We start from the raw sequence: 7,460 nt of genomic DNA, 5'->3' as shown, positions 1-7,460 counted from the left end.
GATGTGCGTATGTGTATGTGCTATCATCTGTTTATATAGGACTATATTTTGCAAAGTATGTCTTAATAATTTAAGACATTGCTTGTGGAGAGGCCTTCTGTCATTGGTTCAAAGTAAGCTTCATTGCTTGTTGGGTAGTCCCAAATAAGTTGTAGTTGACAATATCATGATAATATTGTTATTTAAATGTCAGATAATACATTGTTCAACATAACCTTTATTTAAGTATTTGATGGGTGTGAGAATTGGTTTGTATTTTCAGTAGGTTGAGGTGACAGCTGAATTGTAGGGTGTGTTAACTAAACCCTGATAGTGTTAAAAAGAATCTGCAAAAGCTATATGTCTATTCTATTAGTTATATAAATTAATAGACTTCAGATAAAACATTTAAAAACATGTAAAAGAAAGATGTAAAACTTTATATTAAAAAAAAAAAACAATTATATTTTTAATTATTTTTTTCATTTGAAATGAGTTTTACCTCTACCCATTAATTAATATATTTAATTTAATATACATTAAGAAAATATTCTCATTTTAATGACTGTAAATAAATATTACTACAAATTATGAAGCTAATTGCAGATGGTTGAAGGAGCTTTAGACTGAAAATATAAAACTCTGGATATTAGTAATCAAAATTTCTATAAGTTTGACAAACTTAGTGAGAGAGGGTGACAGAAGAGAAGCTTTGGGTCGAATATACATATCAGTACATAATTATCATTATAATGAGACCCAGGTAGTTGCCCAGAAGGAGTTATTAGTCCCGTAATGGAGGTAATATGTTAATCTTTTTGGAACCTGATGGTAAATTATACACAGATTCAGTTACTTTCACCAAATGTCCTCCTTCGAATTCTTCAAAATGTCACAGTAGAACTCTCAATTGATGGTCTAGTCCTGGGGGTTGAATTTTCGATGCACAATACTATATTTCTAGGGGTGATGCTCGTGGCAGGTCTTCGAGGTTGCTCATTGTTTTCCATGGACTTTCTTCTGCCTTTCATGCACCCGTGCCACTTAAAACATTGCATACTACTCATTGCCTCATCACCATAAGCTTGCTAAAGTGTGGTCAATGTCTCTGCAGCAGACTTCCCAAGTTTAATGCAAAATTTCACATTGGCTCTTTGTTCCTGTCCATGACAAAATCACAGACCACAGCATACATGTGATCCCAAAAACACAAATTTCACAACTTGCAACGTAAACACAGTGATGCCACTCAGCACACTACCTCAGGAAGGTCATTGGTAGCTCTCACTGCGTACAGAACCACATTCTGCCATCAGTTTGTGCACTACATAACTAGTCCGAAACCTTTTTGATACCTCCTCATATATATAGCTATACACACACACACACATATATATGTATAAATTTAAGTCAGACTATATGGATTCAATTAATTCAGTGGTACTCAAAAAAAAGCTCCTTAATGTATCATTTTACAAAACATAGAATATTTATTATTTATTCATGTTTATTAAGCTGTGAAACAATTGTTGTTAAATATGAATATCTAATGATAAAATGAATTTCATCATAGTCTATTTCTCTGTTTATAATTTTATATTTATGTACATATAAACAAATAGCAACAGATGGCTTGTGGTTCACTACAGCTGTTTCAGATGTGTTTTTTATTGATGAATATAAGTGTTACAGCATGCATAAAAAACTGTTTTCATCAGTTGAATACATGTAAGAGTCAAAATTGGCACTTTGTACATGTATTCACCTGATGCAAACAGTTTCTTTGTGGGGGGGGGGGGGGGTTGCATGATGTAACACTTCTATTCATCAATAAAAACATGTCAGAAACAGCTGTAGTGAACCAGCTTATCATTCATCTAACTCGGAACCTGTAAGTTGCTAATCATTTACCAAACTCGGAACTTTCGATTTACTTGGATCTGGAGTCTATTGAGTGTAGTACAATGGGTAGTGTTTATACCTGTGTGTGACCTTGAAGACTCGTATATTCAGTTGGCCATTTGTGATTGTATACTCAGCCTGAGTATAAATCCATGTTTACTTTAGTAAGTACATATTTATCTTCAAATATTGTTTGTACACAATAGCGGTATCACCAACCTGATCTTCGTGCTTTACTATCTAAGGATCTGATTCACTTGAATCCTGAAATTTTTTATATATACATGTGTGTGTGGGCATGTGTATACACAAACACACATATGTATATTTGTATGTATGTATGCATGCATGTGTGTGTGTAATCCATTAAAACATAGCAGTGGATATACTTCATATATATGATATTTGTTTCTACTCTAGGCACAAGGCCTGAAATTTTTGGGGAAGGGACCAGTCGATTAGATCAACCCCAGTACGCAACTGGTACTTTATCAACCTCTGAAAGGATGAAAGGCAAAGTCGACCTCGGCATAGTTTGAATTCAGAATGTAAAGACACATGAAATAATATAAAGTTAGAGGTCTCAATACAATTAAGTTGAAACCAAATATTTCGTCCATGCCATAAAAGCAGTTAAATCCTGAAACTAACTAGGTTCCATCTTTACAAAGAATTATTAGACAATCAATAAACATGTGTATACAACAAGATCATAGATTCTATGAAGTTCATCACTTTAAAAAATTACCTACTTTGAAGGGGATCCTACTTTTTAACACACAAATAGATGTAATTGGTGTCTCTATAGCATTCTTATTACAGAAAAATGTTTTATCTTTGAATATTCTTGAATATAGAATTCAAGATATTCTTGAATATGGAATTCTAGATATTAGAAGTATTTAAAAAATATTTGAAGGAAATTCAGCATTATTATAATACTAGCAAATATCAACTGTATATAGCATTCATAGTTTTGAAAAATGTTGGCTAGATCATTATTTTTGGACATCCTAAAATAGCATTATAAATAAATGAATTTTTATCAACATATAATGTGTGTAGATTATCTCAAGATTTCATACATAAGCAAAGAACTCTGCTTTAGTGGGAGAGAGATGTGTGTGTAAATAGGAAATACAACTGGTGAGTTGTTACATTTAATTTATTCAATTACATCATGTTACATGTGTTCCAGTGAAGTTTAAGACTAGATTATAAAACCTGGTCAAGGTAAGATTTCTAAGCCTTCAATTCATCAGAGATTCATACTGAATGCTGATACTGGCCAGTTTTTCTTTATATAAGAGGAAGATAAGGATTCTTTATCTCTTGTATAAAGAAAAATTGGTATTGTTTAGTTAAGCCATTCAATACTGATGAAATGAAGACTTAGAAAACTTACCTGGCCTGGATTGTATAATTCAGCCAACCTGTTGAGTCAGGTGAAGTCATTGTCGTGGCCAGTGACAGTACCCCGCCTGACTGGCGCCCGTGCCAGTGGCACATAAAAAGCACCATTTGAGTGTGATCGTTGCCAGTGCTACCTGACTGGCTCCTATGCCGGTGGCACGTAGAAAGCACCATTCGAGCGTGGTCGATGCCAGTGCCGACTGACTGGTCCCATGCTGGTGGCACATAAAACGCACCATTCGAGTGTGGTCATTGCCAGTGCCACCTGACTTGCTCCCATCAAGTGGCACGTAAAAAGCACCATTCAAGCATGGTCAATGCCAGTACTGCCTGACTGGCCCTCATACGAGTGGCACGTAAAAAGCACCCATTACACTCTCGAAGTGGTTGGCATTAGAAAGGGCATCCAGCTGTAGAAACTCTGCCAGATCAGATTGGAGCCTGGTGCAGCCTTCTGGCTTGCCAGCCCTCAGTCAAACCACCCAACCCATGCCAGCAAGGAAAGCAGGCGTTAAAAGATGACGACGACGATGATGATGATGATGATGATGATGATGATGAAACTTGCAGTTTATGGTTGGAGCATGCAGTGAAATAATCAAATAATTTATGAACCTACTCTCAATTTTGTTCTTGCTCAATGTACTCCGTGATCTTTACAACTATGTGAAAACAAACCAGTGAAAACAAACCAGTGAAAACAAACCAGTGAAAACAAACTTGAATTATAATACACAAAGTTCTTTTTGCATTTTTTCCCCTTTCAGTATATAAGGGAAGCACATGATAAGCCATTCCTTACTGGATGATTACCTGTCCTTTCAGTGCCTCCTATGAGAACAGAATGACAAATGTAAATGACATCAAACAGAACCAAAAGGTTGTTGAAATGGTTTGATCAATTTACACTTGGTGGTGGTATGATTAGATTATAAATATTTTTATATACAGACATGTAAATTATTTGCACGCTTTTAAGTTATGAAACAATTTGTCATGATATTAGAATTTTCTTGTTAAATAAAATCCTATCAAACTATTTGTCTGTCATTTATGACATTAAGGATCAATTTATGTCGATTTTAAGAAAATTCCCGCTGATAACTCTCCATATTCACCAGTTAAAGGTTTAATTTTTGTATACGGTCTCTGATGCTCACTGTGTATAAGATATGAACATCCTTGCTTATCTTACTTGAGAACAGAGTCAGGAATGCCGAACTAAATATCATGTGTTCTCATAACAGAGAATAACAACACGTTACTGAACTGAAATCCATAAATAAGTTATTCCTTCAAAGAAACTCTATACTATAATAAAACAAAATAATGCGGTGCTTTCACTTTACATGGAATGGAAACTTTCACCTTTGCAGATGTTCCTGCTTCCAAATTTCTAACTGCGTACTTGCGTTTGTCTTTCATACTTTCGGGATCTATACATTTTGTGACATTGGATTGACAGAATCGTTAGAACATCGGACAAAATGCTTTGTGGTGTTTATCTAGGCTCTTTACATTCGAAGTTCAAATCCCGCTAAAATTAATTTTGTCTTTCATCTCCTAGAGAATAAAGTACTGGTATCAATATAATCGACTAGCCCCCCCCCCCCCCAACCTCTCCCAAATTTCAGGCCATGTGTCGATGTGAGGAAACAATTACAAACCTTGTGCTTATATTAGAAAAAAAAAATTTTTATGGTCAGTAGATGACAGTCTCATTAGAACACCGAACAAATGCCTAGTGCCGATTACTTACGTCCTCTTTATTGCCCGAATTAAAAATACCCATAGGATCTATAAAATAAAGAACAAATATTGGGGGTTGATATAACCAACATTAACCCCTCCTAAATATGAATCCGGATAACTGAATCTTAATGTTTAGGTCAGAGTAAACTTCACTCAAGTCATTAAGTACCATGTGCAGGTGTTAAATAGGTGACTCTCAAACTGACAAATCACCTCCGCCAAAAAGAGAAAAACGAAATTTTTTGCCAATCCACCCACTCTTTTTAACGAAAAAGCAAAATAGTTTGCATTCGAATATTTTTCCTTCTTCGCTAGGCGTTGGATAAGTATAAAAAGTTGAAAACCCATTTTAATTTTATCAAACATGGCAATTCGTTCACTCCGTAATTAATCCTCACAGCCCATAGACCCTAAGGGCGCTGTACCCGTTTCGCCTATGATAAGCAGTGTGTTAAAAAGGCACAATAAATATTAAAGTAAAAGAAGGAAAAAAAAAAAGTTCATACTTTAATCATAAGCTCAATAGCGTTCCTAACAACACACAACTCCCCGCAACAGAACACTCTATAACCTGGCAACTAAACACTATGCAATTAAAAGATCAGTGAACTACACTGGAATACGACTACAGAGACATCGCAACTGGGGTTTTCGAAGTGAAAGCGAACTGAAGGCGCACCCTTAAGTTTGACAATATATATATATATGTAAAATCATAATTCGAGATGCAAATGGAATTAGAATTGACGACATAAAATTATAAGGATTTTTTAAAATAGAAGGGCCATTATGAGGTGTGTATAAGGTCATGCAAAAAAGAAAATTAACATCATACACATAATTATTAGAAAGAAAAAAGTAATTTCAAAACAAATTATCTCAGAACAATAAGCAACTTACTTTTTCACATTTTGTTGAAGTAGCGTTCTTTTTTTAAAATAAAAATTGTCAATTTAAAAAAAAAATTCTTTTGAATGAGTTACAATTTTCGTATCGTTATTTGAAACGTAAGTAATGTCCACGCTAGTTTGTGTATAAGTGTTACCGGTTGTCTCTAAACTGTGAAAGTACCTCTGAGTAATTTATTATGTAAATATATAGTTTGTTTATATGACAGTTGTGAAATGAAACGCCTAGAAAGGTAAGTGGATGATAGCTGCTTGGCTATGAATTTAGCTCGATTGTCGTGCTTTATTCAGCTACAAATTATGCGATAGTTGAAACAAAATTCCTTTCAATATCGATAATATCAAACTAAAGAAAAATAGATGTATAACATGTCAAAACCTTATATGTGTAAGTGACTTTTTATTGGTTATTACTCTTACATTTAACCAATAAACCGCGAGTCAATGAGGAAACCTCTATGTGGTCACTTCTCTGCTAGAAACAGCAGTTGAACACTCATACATGCAGCTGTCTTTTGAAAAGAGAAGGGCACACATTAGATAATTATGTTCAAGATATCCCTTGAAAAAAAAAAAGGACTAAATGCGTTTCTTCGTACTTATAAACAACATGTAAAACTTAGGAAAAGTTATAGCTGCTGACTATTTATATTTAAAACCACGCCTATAATAAAAATACAAGAATGTACTGTTAATAAACCCAGATTTCTTAAATACTTTGAGTTGTTTTTATCTATCTCTTTTATAAATGCTATTTATAAAGTGGCTCTTGTACAACTTTTAAACAAGAAACCTATTATTTAAATAAAAAAAAGTTGCATTTTATGTTATAGTAATAAATTATGGGGTAGGTATGCTCAACAGTGATGGGTAAAAATGCAATGTTAATATCAGTTCAAACATGCTAAAAGCACATTCAGACTTGTAAACAAGCCATTCACCGTGTTTTGTCATGGAGAAAATTTCTCGCTGTAGACATTATGGTGTAATTACAAAACACAGTGAATGGTTTATTTACAAGTCCGAACGTGTTTTTAGCGTATTCGAACAGGTATTAACATTGCATTTAGTGAAAAAAATCTTTACTTTCCTCTCTGCTTTTGCATATGCAGCTGTGTGTTTGTGAACGTGTGCAAGCTTGTTTTGTTTTGCCTTTTTGTTAGTTTTTCACATCATTTAGTCAGAAGATGAAAGGCAGGGTCCACGAATCCTTCCACAGCCTTGAAAAGTAATGCAGTTGATAGGAAGTTGTCCTCAATCTGGAGACTTAGGCCAAATGGTTGCAACAGAGTATTCTAAAGCCATTCAAGAGCCAGGTGGTTAGGATAAAATCTACCACCCAAGAAAAGGAACTGTATGGAAGCCTGTTGGATCAGCTGTTGACCAAATATTGCTTCCAAGGATTTAGAGCCAAGATTAAGGTAAAAAAAAAATTAGTCAAGGTGCTGCATTGTGGGATCAAAAGAAGACTTCTTAACTACATGTCTTTGACTGCCCATCGTATGC

General features: G+C 34.5%; 1 protein-coding gene across 1 annotated transcript in view; it reads right to left on the bottom strand.

The window, feature by feature from the left end:
- Nucleotides 1-7,211, bottom strand: part of LOC106882382 (uncharacterized) — a 37,268-nt gene extending 30,057 nt beyond the window's left edge. Inside the window, exon 1 of the mRNA XM_052971514.2 lies at nucleotides 5,947-7,211. The gene's annotated coding sequence lies outside the window, so the exon portion shown is untranslated. The remainder of the gene's footprint in view (nucleotides 1-5,946) is intronic.
- Between the last annotated feature and the right edge of the window lie 249 nt (nucleotides 7,212-7,460).

This window comes from Octopus bimaculoides, chromosome 1 (assembly GCF_046866305.1).
Source record: "Octopus bimaculoides isolate indiv1 chromosome 1, ASM4686630v1, whole genome shotgun sequence".
NCBI classification, from domain to species: Eukaryota; Metazoa; Mollusca; class Cephalopoda; order Octopoda; family Octopodidae; genus Octopus; species Octopus bimaculoides.
This window is presented reverse-complemented; position numbering and strand designations above follow the sequence as displayed.